The sequence below is a fragment of the Arachis hypogaea genome, chromosome 6 (assembly GCF_003086295.3).
Source record: "Arachis hypogaea cultivar Tifrunner chromosome 6, arahy.Tifrunner.gnm2.J5K5, whole genome shotgun sequence".
Taxonomy (NCBI): Eukaryota; Viridiplantae; Streptophyta; class Magnoliopsida; order Fabales; family Fabaceae; genus Arachis; species Arachis hypogaea.
In genome coordinates this window covers 53148472-53172721 of record NC_092041.1, presented here as the reverse complement: position 1 = coordinate 53172721, position 24250 = coordinate 53148472, and the positions used below count along the sequence as shown (strand labels likewise).

Here is a 24250-nt window from a genome sequence, read left to right as displayed (position 1 = left end):
TTTTAACGAAATTGAGAGCGCGCCATTTGGATTTTTGTAGCTCCAAAAATTTTATTTTGAGTGCAGGGAGGTCAGAATCCAACAACATCAGCAGTCATTTTTCAGCCTCTGAATCAGATTTTTGCTCAGGTCCCTCAATTTCAGCCAGAAAATACTTGAAATCACAGAAAAACACACAAACTCATAGTAAAGTCTAGAAATATGAATTTTGTTTAAAAATTAATAAAAATATACTAAAAAGTGACTAAATCATACTAAAAGCTACCTAAAAACAATGTCAAAAAGCGTATAAATTATCCGCTCATCACCCCACCCATGACCGAACCTACCCTAGCCCACTCCTATAAATACCACTCATTCGAACCCTTCATACACACACCTCTCATACACCATAAAACCCCCCTGGCCGAATCACTTTTCCACTCCATCTCTTTCTATTTTCTTCTTCTTCTACTCTATTCTTCTCTTTTCTTTATTTTTGCTCGAGAACGAGCAAAGCTTTTAAGTTTAGTGTGGGAAAAGAGTTGCTTTTTGCTTTCCATTACCACTTATGGCACCCAAGGTTGGAGAACCCTCTAGAAAGAGAAAAGGAAAGGCAGTAGCCGCCACCTCTGAATCTTGGGAGATGGAGAGATTCGTCACCAAAGTCCACCAAGACCACTTCTATGAAGTAGTGACAAAGAAGAAGGTGATCCCTGAGGTCCCTTTTAGGCTCAAGAAGAATAAGTATCTGGAAATTCGAAGAGAGATCCGGAAAAAGAGGTTGGGAAGTCCTAACCAATCCCATCCAAAAGGTAATGGTGCAAGAGTTCTATGCTAATGCATGGGTCATGAAAAATCATGACATTAGTGTGAACCCAAATCCTAAGAATTGGAGCACTATGGTCTGAGGGAGAATCTTAGATTTTAACCCCGAAAGTGTGAGGTTGACGTTCAACTTGCCTTTGATGCAAGGAGACCCACATCCTTACACTAGGAGAGTTAACTTTATCAAAGACTGGATCAAGTGCTCTCAGACATCTGTGTGGAAGGAGCCCAATGGAAAAGGGATTCCCAAGGCAAGCCCATTCAACTAAGAAGGCTTGACCTCAAGCCTAGAGCTAGAGGATGGTTGGAGTTTATCCAACGCTCTATCATCTCCACTAGCAACCGGTGAGAAGTGACTATTGAAAGAGCCATCATGATCCATTGCATTATGATTGGAAGTGAAGTGGAAGTACATGAGGTGATTCCTTAAGAAATGTACAAGATAGCTGAGAAGCCTTCCACCAAAGTAAGGTTGGCATTCCCACACCTCATCTGTCATCTATACAATTCAGCTAGAATTGTCATAGAAGGAGATATCTATATTTTGAGGAGGACAAGCCCATCATTAAGAAGAGGATGGAGCAAACTAGAGAGAATGCGCATGAGCTTGTGTAGCTGCCTTAGCATGAGATCCCTGAGATGCCTCAACGGATGTATTTTCTTCCTCAAAGGTATTGGGATCAATGGCATACTTTCATGGGAGAATTGAGCTCTAACATGAATCAGTTGAGGATGGAGCATCAAGAGCATTCCACCATCCTCAATGAAATTAAAGAAGACCAAAGGGCTTTGAGAGAAAAAACAACAAAGGCAAAGGAGTGACATTAAATAGATCAAGCACTACATTGGGTCCTCAAAGAGGAGTACTAGACGCCACCATTAAAGGTGGATTCATTCTCTTAATCTCCTTTTTTATGTTGTATTTCTGTTTTCTGTTATGTTGTATTGTTTGTTCTCTTATTCTTATTGCATGATCATTTTCATTTATATCTTAAAGATGTAAAATGTTCCATATATCTCTCACCCTGCTTAAAAAGAAAATTTTATTTGAAAAGAACTGAGAGATACATGAATTTCAAGTTTATAATAAGAATAGTTTAATTATTTTGATGTGGTGGCATTGCTTTTATTTTCTGAATGTATGAATGAACAATGCATAATTGAAATTGAAATTAAGAATGTTGGTTCTTGAAAGAATGATGAAAAAGGAAAAGTATTATTGGTAATCTGAAAAATCCAAAAATTGATTCTTGAAGTAAGAAAAAGCAGTAAAAAGAAAAAGAAAAAAGCATGTTGCAAAAGAAAAAAATAATATATATGCATGCGAAAAAAATGGCAAAAAATAATTAAATAAATAAATAAATAATAGAAAAAGCTAATAGCTCTTTAAACCAAAAGGCAAGAGCAAAAAGCCAATAACCCTTTAAACCAAAAGGCAGGGGTAAAAGGATCCAAAGTTCCTACGAGTGTGCTTAAGAACTCTGGACACCTCTATCTAGGGATTCTAGCAAAGCTGAATCACAATCCGAAAGGGTTCACCCAGTTAAAAAGTATGTGGCATTTATGTATCCGGTGGTAATACTAGAAAATAAAGTGTTTAGGGTCACGGCTAAGACTCTAAAAGCCATGTTCAAGAAAAAAAAAGAACTGAACTAGGAGAGTCAATAATATCATCTGGATTTTATCCTAAAGAGACCAACCATTCTGAGTTTCAGTAGAAACTGAGATGCCAAAACTATACAGAAGCAAAAAGCTACTAAGTCATGATGACAAGTCATCTTAGCCTAGTTACACTAGTCCTTTTCTTTGTTTTCATTAGGTTTTATGCACTTTCTTGTATTCTAAGTAAGTGATTTGGATTGGAAATGCATGGTTTCTTTGAATCAAACAACCACCATATAATTGATGCTAAATCATGAGGTTTAGGCTAAATTTAATTGCATTTTAATGATTTATAAACCTTATGAATTTGGTGATACTTTGATTGGTTGTTTTGATTAATTGTAGGTGAAGAAAAGAAGAAAAGAAGAAAACGTGGCCTAAAAAGTGTGGCTCAAGGAAGAAAGTGTGGCAAAGAAAGAAGGAAGTGTGGCACATGAAACCTTGAAGCTCACTCCAAGAGCACAATGCTCACTAAGTGAGCACTACACTCACTCCCATGGGACCAAGGCACAATGCTCTGCTCACTTTGTGAGCTGAGCACAATAGGAAGCCAAGAAACAAGAAAAAGAAAAACAATGCTCAGCTCACCAAGTGAGCATTGTCGAAAGCATTGAAGAATAATTCAAAGAAAATAAGTTGCAAAGTGCATGCTCCAAGGCTTGAACCCATGACCTAAGGGGAGGGGGGAAGCGCTACTCCAAAGGAAAACAAGCCAAAAATTAGCAAAATGCCACCTCCAGGATTCGAACTCAACACCTCAAGGAAGCAAGGGAGCAAGGCACCACAAGAAAACCTCCAGCGCATGCATTCAGCAAGTTTCGAACCAAGGACCTCTCCTTGTGAGCACCAATGCTCAGCTCACTTAGTGAGCAGAGCGCAACTTCTTGGTGCAAGGATGCACATCTTGGCACGGCTAGGAAGGAGTGAAGCGCACCAAATTTGGCACGGTCAAAGGGCAGCGCACCAAGGCACCAATGCTCAGCTCACAAGTTGAGCTGAGCATTCCCCTGATGCTTGGCACGGTGCAAAAGAATCAACACAAGGCCTCAATGCTCAGCTCAACTTGTGAGCTGAGCATCCTCCTGGAACCACATTCTTCTTGGGCTGAAATTCAATTAAAAATCCAACTTAATTCATTTCTTCACCAAATCAAAAGCCCATCTAAATCCCAAAATCCAAGAATAGAAAGTGTATAAATAGGAGCTAGTTTGATGTAATTGAGGACCTTTCTTTCTTTTATTTTTTTTAGAACCTTTAGACTTCATTTGGAATTTTCCTTTTTACTTGCATTTTTAATTTTGAACTTTGGAATTTCTGAGAGAATTGGGAAGGAGAATTGATCTCTCTTCTTCCTTGGTCTTGCTTGAGCACTCTTTACTTTTCTTGCTTTGGATCTTGGGTGAAGAATTGAAGAAATTCTGTTTCAATCTCACCTTGTGATCTCTTGTTTTACTTTTCTGCAGAATTGAATTTCAATCTCTATTTACTGCTTCATCTTCTACTCTTTCTGCAATTTACTTTCCTTCATTTCTTTTGCAATTGCTCTTGTTGGATCAAGGAAGGATTTGAGATCTAGACTTGTTATCTAGTCTCTTCCACTCCTGAGATCTTGAACCACCTTTAAATTGCTGCAAATTAAGCACTGCTTCTCTGTTCTAAATTCTCCAAGGCATTTCACTCTTCTGTTTGAGACCTACTTCAATTCAATTCATCTTCTGCTTTTCTATTTGTTGCAATTTACCTTTGCTTGTTTAAATTCTGAAATCCCAATTCCCAATCCCTTTTATGATTCAATCAATTTACATTTCTCACACTTTAAGTTTCAGCCATTTACATTTCTTGCAATCTAAGTTTCTGCACTTTATATTACTTGCATTTTAAGCTTCAGCTTCTTTTACTTTCCTGCTATTTAATTTACTACAATTCTCCCCTTTCCCTTTACATTCCAAGCAATTTAGCTTCTGTTAATGATAAACCACTCAACCAATACTTGATTCGCTTGACTAAATCAACCACTAAACTAAAATTGCTCAATCCTTCAATCCCTATGGGATCGACCTCACTCTAAGTGAGTTTTACTACTTGATGCGACCCGGTACACTTGCCGGTGAGTTTTGTGTTGGATCGTTTTCCACACATCAAGTTTTTGGCGCTGTTGCCGGGGATTGAAATAGATTGACAATGATTAAGTGAAGTGGAGGTCTAGATCAAGCACTTTTTCTTTTCTGTTTCTTTAATTTTTGACTGACCCACTAACTGTTTGAATTTTTGCTTAAGCTAACTCAAATTTCATTCTAGAAATAGATTGAAGTGTCACTGGTTTTGTGTGTTTCTTATGTTTTGTTTATATGACAGATACAAGAAGAGCTACACCCATCTTTCATGAACAAGACGAACGAACCCTCAGGAGATTAAGAAGAGCTGAAAGAGGGAAAAACATTGTTGGAGAGGAGGAGTTACAAGAAGAATTTCAAGACATGGAGGAACATTCAACCAATCCACCAGGAGGAGTAGCTAACAACAACAACAATCCACCACAGAGGAGAGTTTTGGCCTCCTACACATTTGCAAATCCCAGACATTGTGGAAGCAGCATCTTAACTCCAAATGTCAATGCAAACAATTTTGAACTAAAGCCACAACTTATCACTCTCGTTCAAAATAATTGCTCTTATGGAGGAGGACCACTTGAAGACCCCAATCAACACTTGTCTACCTTCTTGAGGATTTGTGACACGGTCAAAACCAATGGTGTGCCTCCTGATAGCTACAAGCTATTGCTATTTCCATTCTCTTTCAGAGACAAAGCCACTCAATGGTTGGAATCCTTCCCAAGAGACAGCATCGACAATTGGGATGATCTGGTAACCAAGTTTCTTGCCAAATTTTACCCACCTCAAAGGGTCATTAGGTTGAAGACTGAGGTACAAACATTCACATAAATGGAGGCTGAACCCATTTATGAGGCATGGGAGAGATACAAGGCTCTGATCAGGAAGTGTCCCCCTCAAATGTTCACTGAATGGGATAAGTTGCAGAATTTTTATGAAGGCTTAACATTGAAATCCCAGGAAGCATTGGATCACTCAGCTGGAGGCTCTTTACAACTCATGAAAACTGCAGAGGAAGCCCAGAATCTCATTTATATGGTGGCCAACAACCAGTACTTCTTTGCTCACCAAAGGCAACGTCAACCATCATAAAGGAAAGGAGTGATGGAGTTGGAAGGAGTGGATTCAATCCTAGCTCAAAACAAAATGATGCAACAGCAAATTCAACAACAATTTGAGCAAATGGCCAAGAGGATTGGCAATATCCAAGTTGCAGCAGTCAACACAAGCCAACCATCAACTACTTGGGGCAAAATGAAGAAATTCAAGAGGAGCAACAGCAAGAGCAAGTCCAGTACATGCACAACCAAAATTCTGGATCAAATGAAGTCTATGGTGATACTTACAATCCCTCTTGGAAAAACCATCCCAACCTCAGATGGGGAGACAACCACAATCAAAGTCAGCAGACATGGCAAAGGAACTCAACCCAAAGCAATTGAAAAAACACAAACCACAACAACCAGCCGAATACTAACCAAAACACATACAGAAAACCACAAAACAATTACCCCAACTCTAACCATCATCCATCCAACAACCAAGTCTCTAACCAAAGTGCATACCTTCAACCCTCAACATCCCACAATCAACCAATCTCACAAGATTCCCAGAGGATCACTAATCTGGAGATGCTCATGGAAAAGTGGATAAAACAACAAGAGATGACAACAAGGAACCAGGAAGCCTCATTGAAGAACATGAAGAGGCAGATTGGGCAAATCTCCAAGCAGATTTCTATTGAGAAACCATCAAGCTCACTACCAAGTGACACCATTCCTAATCTAAAAGAGGAGTTCAAGGCAATACAGCTAAGGAGTGGAAAGATCCTGGTGAAAAATGAAGAAGCTACCAAGAAGCCAAAGGAAAGTGAAGAGAAACAAGCTGAAGAAGAGGCATCCAATGATGAAGATGCAACAGCAAGCAAGCAGCCTCAGAATCAGCTTCAAGAAAAAGAAGTTCAGAATCTGAACTGAACAAGTATAGAAGATGTCAAGCTAATGACAATAAAAGAGCGCTTGTTGGGAGGCAACCCAACCTGAGGTAGTTTTCTTTTCATAGCTATTTCAATAAAAAGGTTAATTAGCTTTATCTATATTGCAAGAAGCTAAGTTTGGTGTTGCACACCAAAACAATAAAAGGGGGAATGAAGGATTCTAAGTTTGGTGTTCCACCAAAATCTCATCATAAAACATACTCTCACCTTCTGCATAATGCTAGCTTCAAGCATTTAGATAAACTAGTAACTATTTTGTTGTTTCCTAGTTTTCAGTTTTATTACTTTTAGCAAAGAAAAAAAGAAATTTCACATATGGTTAATTTGATGCATGAGAATCACTGGCAAGATACTAAGTTTGGTGTTCCCACACCAAAGTAAGTTCAAAAGCCCACAAATAATCAATGCATGCTAACCATTTTTCAAGTGCTTGGGGAACAAGCAACTTTCAATATCACTGCAGAGCATCATACAAACTTTTGGAAAGGTTATGCATCATCAATCAACGAGATGAAAGAGGAATGTGAAGACCAGCAATGATGATGAGGAGGAGGAAAGCAAGTAAAATCCAAAAGGTTGTATTGTTAAGTAATTATTTTACATCAGATATTGCTGTGATTGAAAGTGATATTATATCCCTATTTGTCTGTCTGTTTAGTACAGTTCTCTATAATTCAATAATTAAGATGCTTGATTATTCACAACACTATACTTTTCAAACTTGCCTGCACTCAAGATTTCAAAAAAAAAAAGGGGGCACCACATGACAGTTCTTTGAAAAGAAGGATTGAGGAATTAAACAATTTTGAGGCAAGTAAAAGATTAGGAGAAGTGGTGGTTCTAGTTGTGTGACTATGCATTGAGGTTGCATGCTTATGAAAACTTGCATGGGAGCTCATATGCAGGACATATAGTTCAAAGAAGTATTGTGGAGATTCTCAAACATTTATTGATCCAAGAAGCAGCAATCAAAAGAAAAATAAAGAAAACATAGAAACAAAAAGAACATGGCCCAAGGCTCTGAGCATCAATTACTAGGCAGAAAAGAAGAAAGAAACAAGAACTCAAAAAGTTGTTATTCTAGTAAATGCTTGTGGTCGAATTGTGTCAAAGAGAGAGGCTTGAACAAGTAAATCCTTAGGGGTGCTTTAACACCTAATACCTTAAAACCAACTGGTTTAGGAGTATTGATTAAAAGCTTATCTAAAGAGCCGCTTTGAGACATGACACTTAGAGTCAAGGCCAAAGCACATGAAAATATAAGCTGCTTCAAGGTGATTACCTATAGAGAGATCTCTATGATACCATTTGGATGAAAGTTCTAAGACCTAAGACTTCCAAAATGTGGGGACTAGTAAGCACTGAAATCCTTGCATGAGCATATAATTTAGAGTTCACCCTATTGTCACTTAATCACTTTACTCACATGATAGCACATGTTATTCTTTAAATCCATTCTGATTGAAAGAACCTTTGAGCATAATTCTATTCTTGCTTGGGGACAAGCAAGTTTTAAGTTTGGTGTTGTGATGACAAGTCATCTTAGCCTAGTTACACTAGTCCTTTTCTTTGTTTTCATTAGGTTTTATGCACTTTCTTGTATTCTAAGTAAGTGATTTGGATTGAAAATGCATGGTTTCTTTGAATCAAACAACCACCATATAATTGATGCTAAATCATGAGGTTTAGGCTAAATTTAATTGCATTTTAATGATTTATAAACCTTGTGAATTTGGTGATATTTTGATTGGTTGTTTTGATTAATTGTAGGTGAAGAAAAGAAGAAAAGAAGAAAACGTGGCCTAAAAAGTGTGGCTCAAGGAAGAAAGTGTGGCAAAGAAAGAAGAAAGTGTGGCGCATGAAACCTTGAAGCTCACTCCAAGAGCACAATGCTCACTAAGTGAGCACTACACTCACTCCCATGGGACCAAGGCACAATGCTCTGCTCACTTTGTGAGCTGAGCACAATAGGAAGCCAAGAAACAAGGAAAAGAAAAACAATGCTCAGCTCACCAAGTGAGCATTGTCGAAAGCATTGAAGAATAATTCAAAGAAAATAAGTTGCAAAGTGCATGCTCCAAGGCTTGAACCCATGACCTAAGGGGAGGGGGGAAGCGCTACTCCAAAGGAAAACAAGCCAAAAATTAGCAAAATGCCACCTCCAGGATTCGAACTCAACACCTCAAGGAAGCAAGGGAGCAAGGCACCACAAGAAAACCTCCAGTGCATGCATTCAGCAAGTTTCGAACCAAGGACCTCTCCTTGTGAGCACCAATGCTCAGCTCACTTAGTGAGCAGAGCACTACTTCTTGGTGCAAGGAGGCACATCTTGGCACGGCCAGGAAGGAGTGAAGCGCACCAAATTTGGCACGGTCCAAGGGCAGCGCACCAAGGCACCAATGCTCAGCTCACAAGTTGAGCTGAGCATTCCCCTGATGCTTGGCACGGTGCAAAGGAATCAACACAAGGCCTCAATGCTCAGCGCAACTTGTGAGCTGAGCATCCTCCTAGAACCACATTCTTCTTGGGCTGAAATTCAATTAAAAATCCAACTTAATTCATTTCTTCACCAAATCAAAAGCCCATCCAAATCCCAAAATCCAAGAATAGAAAGTGTATAAATAGGAGCTAGTTTGATGTAATTGAGGACCTTTCTTTCTTTTATTTTTTTTAGAACCTTTAGACTTCATTTGGAATTTTCCTTTTTACTTGCATTTTTAATTTTGAACTTTGGAATTTCTGAAAGAATTGGGAAGGAGAATTGATCTCTCTTCTTCCTTGGTCTTGCTTGCACTACAAGAAAAACACCCATTCAGCCACACTTTTTTTAAGCTACATTTGAAAAGCGTAGCCTATTCTTAGAATAGGCTACGCTTTTTTGCAGGGTGCCCTTTTATAAGAGAATAGGAAACACTATTGAGGCATCACTCCAAAAGTGTCTCCTTAGATATTTTAAACATCACTTATAAAGTGTAGCCATATCTGAATAGCTATGGAGACACTTTTTACACCAAAGGAAACGCTTTTAAAAAGTAACCCATTTATTATGTTTTGGGTGCGATTCTAAAACGCTGCCTAATCCATGTAAGACTACTAAATCCCTTAACACTTACTAATTTTTTTTTCATTTTCACCAACACAAAAGTAACTTCAGAATTATTTCACTCGAGAACCCCAACTCCTCAGTCCTCATCACCAGTCACCACCAACACTCCTCAGTTCTGCCGTCGCACCATCCACTCGGGAACCATCGGTGCTGGCACTCCTCTTCCACACTCACCGCTCCTCTGATCCCGTCGCTCACTGCTCTTCTGTTCCCGTCGCTCACCGCTCCTCTGATCCCGTCGCTCACCATCAGTCGTCTTCGCGGCGTGCTCACATCGGTCGTCAGCATCATCCTCTGATCCCGTCGCTCACCATCGTGGTGGAGAAGGTATCTACTCACGCCCATTTTGTTCTAAAATTTCAGAGGGTTAGGATTCCGATTTTAGGGTTTTTAATTTGGGGGTTTGGTGACCATTTGCGGCGTGAGTGAACTCTCGTACCCTCATTTCTCCTTTTAAGAATTTTATTATAACTTCTATGATGATTGATACTCTTGGACTCTTGTTACCAAATGTTTAGAAACTGATGACAGGAGAGGACCATCATTAAGAGCTAAGATTGTAGGAAGTAATCACAAGAACAAGAACAAGAATAAAGCTAAGGTGGGTTTAGCAAGACGAAGCAATCACAAGAACAATTATTTTGAAAAATGTTTCATCCATCTCAGGTAATGTTCCTGAAACCTAAACTAGAAGCTTAGTAAAAACAGAAACAAGCATTCCTTTAAAGCTTTCGTGCCTTGGTGTGATATAAGATTTTTTGATAAATGCTCATAAAGAAAATAGTTCTTTAAAACATTATATTCTTCATAAATGAGGTTAAATAACCAGCAACAGTAAGAACTGAAATGTGCCGGCTGTACAGATAGGAAAGAAGATTCTAACAAGCAAAGAGATTAAGATAATAATGCATTCTGTAGTAAAAACACTAAAGATACAATCGATAAACTGAAATTGAAAATAGACTGAAAATCAGCTACTTGACTAGTAGATATGCATCAATGTGTTTCTCAAGATCAAATGTACTCTCCTTGTGTTTCTCCTTTATCTTCACCATTTAGGACATCTCTTTTAATTCAGCTAGTTCTATGGCCACTGAATTGTTCTAAAATTTGAGAGAGTTATGATTTTAGGGTTCTGATTTGATTCACTTTTTGCTTATCAGCTTGCATTGTTTGATTTGATAGGGGTGTTCTCAAGAATAGGGCTATTATAATGGCATGTGTGTGCAACTATGCTACTCTGTGAATTTGCTTCAGCTTGCGTTTTGCTTACTCTGGTTTGTGCATGCCTTCAATTTTGGTTCTTATGATTTTGTGCGCGCGTGTGTGATCAGCTGTTTGAAAATAAAATCATTAGTTGGTGTTTATTCAGTTCTGTTCTATTCTGATTAAGCTTTTGAATTCCATTATATTGTTTATTTGATTATTACTAATTATTGTTTATTTGATTCATTGGAGGTTTCTTTGAGCTTGAGTACCTAGGTAAAATTCTTATCTCTTCGTCTGCCATTTTTGGTAGTGCATATATAGATTTTAGGCCTTATGAGCCAATATCAAAAGAGTACAAGGTTTCTTGAAGCAATTATAAAGATACATGGATGTACTTGACTTCTAAAATTAGCTTGTGTGTTTTCTAAATGGACACAACGAACAGCCTAGCATTTTGTATTCTTTAATATTACTTTATAATTGATTATTGGGGAATTGACAGGCCATAGGTCTTGCTATGAATAAAATTTTTTTACCATAATTTATGGCTGTATGTGACAAGCATGTGTTGTTAATATTATGAACCACATCAAGAGGTTTAAGCTGTCAGGTAGTGGAATGTGAGTGATTTTATATCAACACCCTCACGCAAGAAGCCATTGGACTTGAAGTGTGAACAATGCATAGGACTATCCACCTCTTTATTTTCTTAGATTTCAAAATTTATTAAGGACCTTGGGGCAACATTTAATAAATTATGAACCATTTGAACATATGCTGTCATATATCTTCTCTCCTAAATGGTTAAGCTGTTGGTATAGAAACATGAATGATTTTACATCCAATAGCAAGCATACATTTGCATACAATCATAAATTGAAAATTGTAGTCATTATTCCAACTATATGAGACTATATGAGATAGAGTGGTCAATTGATGCTAAATATTGCTGATTGGAGTTGTTCACTTCTTCATATCACTAGCTTTATTTATGCATTGTTATTTTGTTATTTTTTCAGAGTGGCAGAAAGCGATTTATTCAGTTGGTGGATCTGAGATGAAGAAATGGCCCATGCAACTGCGGAAATCTATGTCTGATGGGTTGTCTGCAACTAGTAATGGCTCATTCTATTCTATCCTTTTTTTTTGGGTGCTCACTCTATCATTTGGATTTGCTTCCTTTTGTTGCAATTCCTTTTGTATTTTATTTAAAAAATTTTAAAATACATATTAGATTTGTAGATGGTAATTTTCTGCGTGATTAAACTCCCTTGAATATAATTCGTTTGACTGAATTTAATTTCGTTCCTCCTTCAACGGTTGAACTATTCACCTCAATGGATTATTGAAAACATAAGGTGTGGATAAATATTTTTTTATTGCTGAAGCCAATATAAGTGAATATCTTATTTTGTTATGAGTATTGATTCGTCCATTTTAATTCAGTTGTAACTAAATTATATCATGATCGATATTATTTTGAATATGTTTCATTCAATTATGATTTATAAAATAAAGTGAATACTACTATGCCTATTATATTATGCATAATTTATTATAAAAAGTAAATATATAATATTTAATAAATTTTAACTATTTTATTTTTAGAGAAAATTTAGAAAATCAGTATTTTTATTAAAATCTAACCAACATTTAGCTAACAAAATAAAAATGAGTAATTCTTTATAATTAGATAAAATTTCACATCATTAAAAATATTATCAAGATTTCTTCCTTTTATTTTCAGTTACTCAGTTACTCATGCTTTAGATTTGAATTTTGGGTAGTTATCAGATTGCTTTTATTTTTCAAATAAGTTACTGACCTGAATTGAGTTTTTTTATTTTTTTCCTTTCATTTTAATTATATCAGTTTAGAATTTATGAAAATAAATCTAGACTAAATATGATTATAGTCTAATCTCTTAGAATTTTACTTGGTAACAAACAGATTAAAGTTTTTGGTTAAAGCTCCCAAGTGGATTTTGTCAAAACGTTGATCGTGTCATGGCAAGGTACAATGCATACTTTTTCTTTTCACTTTATTATTATGCTATTAATTCATGTGTAGCTCCACCTTGAGTGCTTTATTAGTTATGAATTTACAATTTAACTTATTATTTATGTACTATAAATTCTTTGTTTTCCTTAATTTGTTTTGCTTCAGCGAGTTTCTAGTAAAATATTTAGAGAATTACTTCTAAGACTAGGAACTATTTCCTAACCTAACTACAAAGCTATGAAAGTCTGTTTCATAGCCCATGCCCCTTATATTTCATAACACCCTTCCTCCTCTGCTCTTGTTATCTTCACTGTGCGACCCCTTATAAATTTTCCTCTAGTTTCATAGGCACAATTGGTAGAAATAACAGATTTGTGAGTCTTTTATACACTAGCTGGCATGCTGTAACTCCTAAAGCTAAGAAATTCATGTGGAACTATGTTAATGTAAGACTCTTCTATTATTATTAAATTTCGATTATTCTAAATATAGGAAGGTGCGTATAATACTGTTGATATCATGCAGACCAAGTTTATCCTCCCAGATAGTGAAGAAAAGTGGGTGATCCAAGCAATTCGAGATGCTTGGAAGCGGTTCAAGGGAAAGATTAAGCAGAAGCACTTTGTTCCCTTTGATACCATCGAAGATATGGTGAAAAATCGACCGACACAAGTTCCAGAAAGTCAATTCATAAAATTGATCTATTATTGGAGTCATCCTACAATCCAGGTAAAATAGTTGGTACTTTAATTGCAAATATATTACTGTTTGTTAAGACATAAGCAAATTAATGAAAATTCAATTGATAATGTTGGAATTTGTCCTCTCTCATGCTGTACAAACACATATCCATTCTGATGTAGGTTCTTGAACTGAATTGAATTTTCTTCGAATATATTGCTGCCAGTTCCATTCTGAACTTCTGAATTTGTGTATTTACAATTCTATTTTTGGCTACTTTGTTTGCTGTAATTTTAAGTTGCTGCAATTCTATGTTCTATAGTTCTATTGTGCAATTTTATTTTTTGCAATTCTATTTTGTGCAATTATATCTGCTGCTATTCTGGTTGCTGTAGTTTTGTTTGCTGAAGCAAAATTTAATTATATTTTTCTCTGTTTCTATATGCTAACTTTTTATTCAATTATAGTCAATAAGTGAAAAAAACAAGAAACATAAAGAACAGCAAAAGACTTATAGTATTTCCTGAATATGATTGTTATTTTAAAGCAAAAGACTTTGGTTTATTTAATTATTTATTCAAACATAGTATGGTTTTGTTTCTTATTTTATGTTTTTGGTGAAATGAAAAGAAGAGTAGTTTCAATTATCCTATGCCGCTCGGATATTGTATATGTTATTAATATGTTAATTACTTTTTTCTTGTTGTACTTTTTAAATTATAATTATTTTTCTATATAATTATGCAGGATAATTCTGAAGATGCGAGTGAAGATTGAGATGCTGATCATGATGGTTTATTGACAAAGATGGAAATTGAAAGATGTATGGTTGATGATGATATCTTTTATTAGAAGCTAAGATACATTTATATGATATAATATTTTGGTTTTTTTTAGTTTATTAGTAGTAAACTCTAAGTACATTATATGAGTATACTTATTCTAGTTTGAGATGTATGAATACTCAAAATTATGATCATCCCAATATTTTTGATTCATTGTATAATTATATTTTGTTTCAGTATAATTTTTATTATTTAAAGATTATTGTATGGTATTATTATATATGTATTCATTTTTATTTTTTAAATAATTAACTAATTTAATTAAAAATACAGGATTATATATATAATTATATTCTCAAATATTAGAGTTTAAATAAAAAAAAATTGTTAGAAATTTCTGTTTTATATATATATATATATATATATATATATATATATATATATATATATATATAAACAGAAATTTAAAAAAAAATGAGGGACAAAAGGCTACACTTATATAGAGTAGCTATAGGTATACTATTTGCTACATTTATAAAGTGATGCAGTAGTCCTAAAAAGTGTAGCCTATTCTTTAGAATTACGGTAACTATTAGTGCTGAAAAGCGTAGCCTTAGGTCCTGAATAGCATCACTTAAAAAGCGTACCCTATTCTCAAAGGCAAGAAGCATAGCCTTTGATACAGAAAAGCGTAGCCTTTGAGAATAGGCAACACTAGTATAGGGATCACCTACAAAAGTGTCTCCGAAGCCTAAAAAACGTAGCCTTTTCCTAAGGCATCACTTTTTTTCGTTTTTGGCTACACTTTTCAAGTGTACCTAAATGGGTGTTTTTCTTGTAGTGTTGAGTACTCTTTACTTTTCTTGCTTTGGATCTTGGGTGAAGAATTGAAGAAATTCTGTTTCAATCTCACCTTGTGATCTCTTGTTTTACTTTTCTGCAGAATTGAATTTCAATCTCTATTTACTGCTTCATCTTCTACTCTTTCTGCAATTTACTTTCCTTCATTTCTTTTGCAATTGCTCTTGTTGGATCAAGGAAGGATTTGAGATCTAGACTTGTTATCTAGTCTCTTCCACTCCTGAGATCTTGAACCACCTTTAAATTACTGCAAATTAAGCACTGCTTCTCTGTTCTAAATTCTCTGGTGGACGAAATTGTGATCACTACAACTTCGCACAACTAACCAGCAAGTGTACTGGGTCGTCCAAGTAATAAACCTTACGCGAGTAAGGGTTGATCCCACAGAGATTGTTGGTATGAAGCAAGCTATGGTCACCTTGTAAATCTTAGTCAGGCAAACTCAAATGGGTATAGGTGATATACGAATGAAACATAAAGATAAAGATAGAGATACTTATGCAATTCATTGGTGGGAATTTCAGATAAGCGTATGAAGATGCTTGGTCCCTTCCGTCTCTCTGCTTTCCTACTGTCTTCATCCAATCCTTCTTACTCCTTTCCATGGCAAGCTGTATGCAAGGGTTTCACCGTTGTTAGTGGTTACCTCCCATCCTCTCAGTGGAAATGTTCAACGCACCCTGTCACGGCACGGCTATCCATCTGTCGGTTCTCAATCAGGCCGGAATAGAATCCAGTGATTCTTTTGCGTCTGTCACTAACGCCCCGCCCTCAGGAGTTTGAAGCTCGTCACAGTCATTCAATCATTGAATCCTACTCAGAATACCACAGACAAGGTTTAGACCTTCCGGATTCTCTTGAATGCCGCCATCAGTTCTAGCTTATACCACGAAGATTCCGGTTAAAGAATCCAAGAGATAAACATTAGAGCCTTGTTTGCTTGTAGAACAGAAGTGGTTGTCAGTCACTTGTTTATAAGTGAGAATGATGATGAGCGTCACATAATCATCACATTCATCATGTTCTTGGGTACGAATGAATATCTTGGAATAAGAACAAGCTGAATTAAATAGAAGAACAATAGTAATTGCATTAATACTCGAGGTACAGCAGAGCTCCACACCTTAATCTATGGTGTGTAGAAACTCCACCGTTGAAAATACATAAGAATAGGGTCTAGGCATGGCCGAATGGCCAGCCTCCCAATGTGATCAAAAGATCTCAAGATCAAAAGATTCCAAAGATCAGAAGATGAAAATACAATAGTAAAAGGTCCTACTTATAGAGAACTAGTAGCCTAGGGTTTACAGAGATGAGTAAATGACATAAAAATCCACTTCCAGGCCCACTTGGTGTGTGCTTGGGCTGAGCAATGAAGCATTTTCGTGTAGAGACTCCTCTTGGAGTTAAACGCCAGCTTTGGTGCCAGTTTGGGCGTTTAACTCCCATTCTTGTGCCAGTTCCGGCGTTTAACGCTGGAATTCCTGAGGGTGACTTTGAACGCCAATTTGGGCCATCAAATCTTGAGCAAAGTATGGACTATCATATATTGCAGGAAAGCCCAAGATGTCTACTTTCCAACGCCGTTGAGAGCGCGCCAATTGGGCTTTTGTAGCTCCAGAAAATCCACTTCGAGTGCAGGGAGGTCAGAATCCAACAGCATCTGCAGTCCTTTTTAGTCTCTGAATCAGATTTTTGCTCAGGTCCCTCAATTTCAGCCAGAAAATACCTGAAATCACAGGAAAACACACAAACTCATAGTAAAGTCCAGAAAAGTGAATTTTAACTAAAAACTAATAAAAATATACTAAAAACTAACTAGATCATACTAAAAACATACTAAAAACAATGCCAAAAAGCGTACAAATTATCCGCTCATCACAACACCAAACTTAAATTGTTGCTTGTCCTCAAGCAACTGAAAATCAAATAAGATGAAAAGAAGAGAATATGCAATGAATTCAAAAATCATCTATGAAGATCAGTATCAATTAGATGAGCGGGGCTTTTAGCTTTTTGCCTCTGAACAGTTTTGGCATCTCACTCTATCCTTTGAAATTCAGAATGATTGGCTTCTTTAGGAACTCAGAATCCAGATAGTGTTATTGATTCTCCTAGTTAAGTATGATGATTCTTGAACATAGCTATTTATTGAGTCTTGGCTGTGGCCCAAAACACTCTGTCTTCCAGTATTACCACCGGATACATACATGCCACAGACACATAATTGGGTGAACCTTTTCAGATTGTGACTTAGCTTTGCTAGAGTCCCCAATTAGAGGTGTCCAGGGTTCTTAAGCACACTCTTTTTGCCTTGGATCACAACTTTATTTCTTTCTTTTTCTTTCTTTTTCTTTCTTTTTCTTTCTTTTTCTCTTTCTTTTTCTTTCTCTCTTTTTTTTCGAATATATTTTTTTTATTTTTTTTTGTATTCATTGCCTTTTTTTTTCTGCTTCAAGAATCATTTTTATGATTTTTCAGATCCTCAGTAACATGTCTCCTTTTTCATCATTCTTTCAAGAGCCAACATTCATGAACCACAAATTCAAAAGACATATGCACTGTTTAAGCATTCATTCAGAAGACTAAAGTAATGCCACCATATCAAAATAATTAAACTGTTATAAAATTCAGAATTCATGCAACTCTACTCTTTTTCAATTAAGAACATTTTTTATTTAAGAGAGGTGATGGATTCATAGGACATTCATAACTTTAAGGCATACACACTAAGATACTAATGATCACAAGACACAAACATAGATAAACATAAGCACTAAAATTCGAAAAACAGAAAAATAAAGAACAAGGAAATTAAAGAACGGGTCCACCTTAGTGATGGCGGCTTGTTCTTCCTCTTGAAAATCCTATGGAGTGCTTGAGCTCCTCAATGTCTCTTCCTTGTCTTTGTTGCTCCTCTCTCATGATTCTTTGATCTTCTCTAATTTCATGGAGGAGAATAGAATGTTCTTGGTGCTCCACCCTTAGTTGTCCCATGTTGGACTCAATTCTCCTAGGGAGGTGTTGATTTGCTCCCAATAGTTTTGTGGAGGAAAGTGCATCCCTTGAGGCATCTCAGGGATTTTATGAGGAGGAATTTCCTCATGCTTGCTCCATCCTTTTCTTAGTGATGGGATTGAGGTCATGCCTTCTTAGTTGAACCGGCTTCCCTCTTGAGTTTCACTTCCATTGAGCGCCCTCTTCACAAATGTTTGTGAGGACTTGGTCCAACCTTTGATCAAAGTTGACCCTTTTTGAGTTTGAAAGGGATCTCGGCGATCACCTTCTTCAAGGCCACAACTTCATAGAAGTGGTCTTGATGCACCCTTGAGATGAATCTTTCCATCTCCCATGACTCGAAGGTGGAAGCTTTTGCCTTCCCTTTCCTCTTTCTAGAGGTTTCTCCGGCCTTGGATGCCATAAATGGTTATGGAAAAACAAAAAGTAATGCTTTGACCACACCAAACTTAAAATGTTTGCTCGTCCTCGAGCAAAAGAAGCAAGAAGAGAGTAGAAGAAGAAGAAATGAGGGAGAAGGGAATGGCTCTGTGTTCGGCCAAAAGGGGGAGAAGTGGTGTTTAGGTTGTGTGAAAATGAAGGAGTGAAGGAGGGTATATATAGGAGTGGGGGAAGGGTAGGGTTCGGTCAATTGAGGGTGGGTTTGGGTGGGAAAGTGGTTTGAATTTGAATGGTGAGGTAGGTGGGGTTTTATGAAGGATGGATGTGAGTGGTGAAGAGAAAGATGGGATTTGATAGGTGAAGGGTTTTTGGGGAAGAGGTGTTGAGGTGATTGGTGAATGGGGAAGAAGAGAGAGAGAGTGGTGGGGTAAGTGGGGATCCTGTGGGGTCCACAGATCCTGAGGTGTCAAGGAAAAGTCATCCCTGCACCAAATGGCATGCAAAATTGCGTTTTTAGCCATTTCTGGCGTTAAACGCCGGGCTGGTGCCCATTTTTGGCGTTTAACGCCAGCTTCTTGCCCTTTTCTGGCGTTTAACGCCAGTCTGGTGCCCCTTTCTGGCGTTAAACGCCCAGAATGGTGCCAGACTGGGCGTTAAACGCCCAACAGCTAGCCTTACTGGCGTTTAAACGCCAGCACGCTCTCCTCCAGGGTGTGCTGTTTTTCTTTCTATTTTTTCATTCTGTTTTTGCTTTTTTCATTGATTTTGTGACTTCTCATGATCATCAACCTACAAAAAACATAAAATAACAAAAGAAAATAGATAAAATATAACATTGGGTTGCCTCCCAACAAGCGCTTCTTTAATGTCAGTAGCTTGACAGAGGGCTCTCATGGAGCCTCACAGATGCTCAGAGCCATGTTGGAACCTCCCAACACCAAACTTAGAGTTTGAATGTGGGGGTTCAACACCAAACTTAGAGTTTGGTTGTGGCCTCCCAACACCAAACTTAGAGTTGGACTGTGGGGGCTCTGTTTGGCTCTGTTTTGAGAGGAGCTCTTCATGCTTCCTCTCCATGGTGACAGAGGGATATCCTTGGGCCTTAAACACCAAGGATTCTTCATTCACTTGAATGATCAATTCTCCTCTATCAACATCAATCACAGCCCTTGCTGTGGCTAGGAAGGGTCTGCCAAGGATGATGGATTCATCCATGCACTTCCCAGTCTCTAGGACTATGAAATCAGTAGGGATGTAATGGTCTTCAACTTTTACCAGAACATCCTCTACAAGTCCATAAGCTTGTTTTCTTGAGTTGTCTGCCATCTCTAGTGAGATTTTTGCAGCTTGTACTTCAAAGATCCCTAGCTTCTCCATTACAGAGAGAGGCATGAGGTTTACACTTGACCCTAAGTCACACAAGGCCTTCTTGAAGGTCATGGTGCCTATGGTACAAGGTATTGAAAACTTCCCAGGATCCTGTCTCTTTTGAGGTAGTTTCTGCCTAGACAAGTCATCCAGTTCTTTGGTGAGCAAAGGGGGTTCATCCTCCCAAGTCTCATTTCCAAATAACTTGTCATTCAACTTCATGATTGCTCCAAGGTATTTAGCAACTTGCTCTTCAGTGACATACTCATCCTCTTCAGAGGAAGAATACTCATCAGAGCTCATGAATGGCAGAAGTAAGTCCAATGGAATCTCTATGGTCTCATTTTGAGCCTCAGATTCCCATGGTTCCTCATTGTGGAACTCATTGGAAGCCAGTGGACGTCCATTGAGGTCTTCCTCAGTGGCGTTCACTGCCTCTTCCTCCTCTCCAAATTCGGCCATGTTGATGGCTTTGCACTCTCTTTTTGGATTTTCTTCTGTATTGCTTGGGAGAGTACTAGGAGGGAGTTCAGTAATTTTCTTGCTCAGCTGACCCACTTGTGCCTCCAAATTTCTAATGGAGGACCTTGTTTCAGTCATGAAACTTTGAGTGGTTTTGATTAGATCAGAGACCATGGTTGCTAAGTCAGAGGTATTCTGCTTAGAACTCTCTGTCTGTTGCTGAGAAGATGATAGAAAAGGCTTGCTATTGCTAAACCTGTTTCTTCCACCATTATTATTGTTGAAACCTTGTTGAGGTCTCTGTTGATCCTTCCATGAGAGATTTGGATGATTTCTCCATGAAGGATTATAGGTGTTTCCATAGGGTTCTCCCATGTAATTCACCTCTTCCATTGAAGGGTTCTCAGGATCATAAGCTTCTTCCTCAGATGAAGCTTCCTTAGTACTGTTTGGTGCATTTTGCATTCCAGACAGACTTTGAGAAATCATATTGACTTGTTGAGTCAATATTTTGTTCTGAGCCAATATGGCATTCAGAGTGTCAATCTCAAGAACTCCTTTCTTCTGACTAGTCCCATTGTTCACAGGATTCCTTTCAGAAGTGTACTTGAATTGGTTATTTGCAACCATTTCAATTAGTTCTTGAGCTTCTGTAGGCGTCTTCTTCAGATGAAGAGATCCTCCAGCAGAGCTATCCAAAGACATCTTGGACAGTTCAGACAGACCATCATAGAAAATACCTATGATGCTCCATTCAGAAAGCATATCAGAAGGACACTTTCTGATTAATTGTTTGTATCTTTCCCAAGCTTCATAGAGGGATTCTCCTTCCTTCTGTCTGAAGGTTTGGACTTCTACTCTAAGCTTACTCAATTTTTGAGGTGGAAAGAACTTTGCCAAGAAGGCATTGACTAGCTTTTCCCAAGAGTCCAGGCTTTCTTTAGGTTGAGAGTCCAACCATGTCCTAGCTCTGTCTCTTACAGCAAAAGGGAATAGCATGAGTCTGTAGACCTCAGGGTCAACCCCATTAGTCTTGACAGTGTCACAGATTTGCAAGAATTCAGCTAAAAACTGATGAGGATCTTCCAATGGAAGTCCATGGAACTTGCAATTCTGTTGCATTAGAGAAACTAATTGAGGCTTAAGCTCAAAGTTGTTTGCTCCAATGGCAGGGATAGAGATGCTTCTCCCATAGAAGTCGGGAGTAGGTGCAGTAAAGTCACCCAGCACCTTCCTTGCATTGTTGGCATTGTTGTTGTTTTCGGCTGCCATGTGTTCTTCTTCTTTGAAGATTTCTGTTAGGTCCTCTACAGAGAGTTGTGCCTTGGCTTCTCTCAGTTTTTGCTTCAGGGTCCTTTCAGGTTCAGGATCAGCTTCAACAAGAATGCTTTTGTCCTTTCTCCTGCTCATATGAAAGAGAAGAGAACAAGAAAATGTGGAATCCTCTATGTCACAGTATAGAGATTCCTTGAGGTGTCAGAGGAAAAGAAAAATAGAAGGCAGAAGTAGAAAATTCGAACTTATCAAGGAAGATGGAGTTCGAATTGTGTATTAAGGAATAGTGTTAGTCCATAAATAGAAGGATGTGAGAAGAAGGGAAGTAATTTTCGAAAATTAAGTAAAAGATTTTGAAAACAATTTTGAAAAGCACTAATTGATTTTCGAAAATGAAAGTGGGAAAGAAATCAAGTGATTTTTGAAAAAGATTTTGAAATTAGAAATCAAAAAGATTTGATTGAAAGCTATTTTGAAAAAGATGTGGTTAACAAGATATGTTTGGTTTTAAAAAGATGTGATTGAGGAGATATGATTTGAAAAACATTTTAAAAAGATTTGATTTTGAAAATTAAAAACTTGGCTAACAAGAAAAGATATGATTCAAACATTAAACCTTTCTCAACAGAAAAGGCAACATACTTGTGATGTTGAATCAAATCATTAATTGATAGCAAGTATCTTTGAAAATAGAAAGAAATTGATTTTGAAAAAGATTTGATTGAAAAGATATGATTTGAAAAAGATTTGATTTTGAAAAACTTTGAAAACTTGAAAAAAAATTGATTTGAAAACAGAATCTTCCCTCTTGTGCCATCCTGGCGTTAAACGCCCAGAATGGTGCACATTCTGGTGTTTAACGCCCAAAACTCTACCCTTTTGGGCGTTAAACGCCCAACCAGGTACCCTGGCTGGCGTTTAAACGCCAGTCTGTCCTTCTTCACTAGGCGTTTTGAACGCCCAGCTTTTTCTGTGCAATTTCTCTGCTGAATGTTCTGAATCTTCAATTCTCTGTATTATTGACTTGAAAAGACACAAATTAAAAATATTTTTGGATTTTTAATAATAAGGAAAAATCAAAATGCAACAAGAATCAAATAACAATGCATGCAAGACACCAAACTTAGCAGTTTGTATACTACTGACACTAATGAGAATGCATATGAGACACACAAAACACTCAAGTCAAGAGAATTTAAAGATCAAAGTAAGAAATCATCAAGAATTACTTGAAGATCCTTAAGACACATGAATGAAAGCATGCAATTGACACCAAACTTAAAATGAGACACTAGACTCATACAATATTTTTGGTTTTTATGATTTTGTAAAATTTTTTTTGTGTTTTTCGAAAATCTAGTGGAAAAAGGTATCAAAATTCTTAATGAGAATTCCAGGAATCAGTGCAATGCTAGTCTAAGACTCCGGCCCAGGAATTAGACATGGCTTCACAGCCAGCCAAGCTTTCAAAGAAAGCTTCGGTCCAAAACACTAGACATGGCCAATGGCCAGCCAAGCCTTAGCAAATCACTGCTCCAAAAGCAAGATTGATAGAAATCAACAAGCTCTTGTGATGATAAGTTGAAACCTCGGTCCAATGAAATTAGACATGGCTTCACAGCCAGCCAGACTTCAACAGATCATCATGAAACACTAGAATTCTTTCTTAAGAACTCTGAAAAAAAAACACCTAATCTAAGCAACAAGATGAACCGTCAGTTGTCCAAACTCAACAATCCCCGGAAACGGCGCCAAAAACTTGGTGGACGAAATTGTGATCACTACAACTTCGCACAACTAACCAGCAAGTGTACTGGGTCGTCCAAGTAATAAACCTTACGCGAGTAAGGGTCGATCCCACAGAGATTGTTGGTATGAAGCAAGCTATGGTCACCTTGTAAATCTTAGTCAGGCAAACTCAAATGGGTATAGGTGATATACGAATGAAACATAAAGATAAAGATAGAGATACTTATGCAATTCATTGGTGGGAATTTCAGATAAGCGTATGAAGATGCTTGGTCCCTTCCGTCTCTCTGCTTTCCTACTGTCTTGATCCAATCCTTCTTACTCCTTTCCATGGCAAGCTGTATGCAAGGGTTTCACCGTTGTTAGTGGTTACCTCCCATCCTCTCAGTGGAAATGTTCAACGCACCCTGTCACGGCACGGCTATCCATCTGTCGGTTCTCAATCAGGCCGGAATAGAATCCAGTGATTCTTTTGCGTCTGACAGTAACGCCCCGCCCTCAGGAGTTTGAAGCTCGTCACAGTCATTCAATCATTGAATCCTACTCAGAATACCACAGACAAGGTTTAGACCTTCCGGATTCTCTTGAATGCCGCCATCAGTTCTAGCTTATACCATGAAGATTCCGGTTAAAGAATCCAAGAGATAAACATTAGAGCCTTGTTTGCTTGTAGAACAGAAGTGGTTGTCAGTCACTTGTTCATAAGTGAGAATGATGATGAGCGTCACATAATCATCACATTCATCATGTTCTTGGGTACGAATGAATATCTTGGAAT

At 37.5% G+C, this 24250-nt stretch overlaps 1 non-coding gene across 1 annotated transcript; it reads left to right on the top strand.

Moving 5' to 3' along the window:
• The first annotated feature begins 21207 nt into the window (after positions 1-21207).
• On the top strand, positions 21208-21315 carry LOC112699727 (small nucleolar RNA R71). The gene has a single exon (XR_003152668.1). It is a non-coding gene; the product is annotated as a small nucleolar RNA R71 (small nucleolar RNA).
• The last annotated feature ends 2935 nt before the right edge of the window (positions 21316-24250 follow it).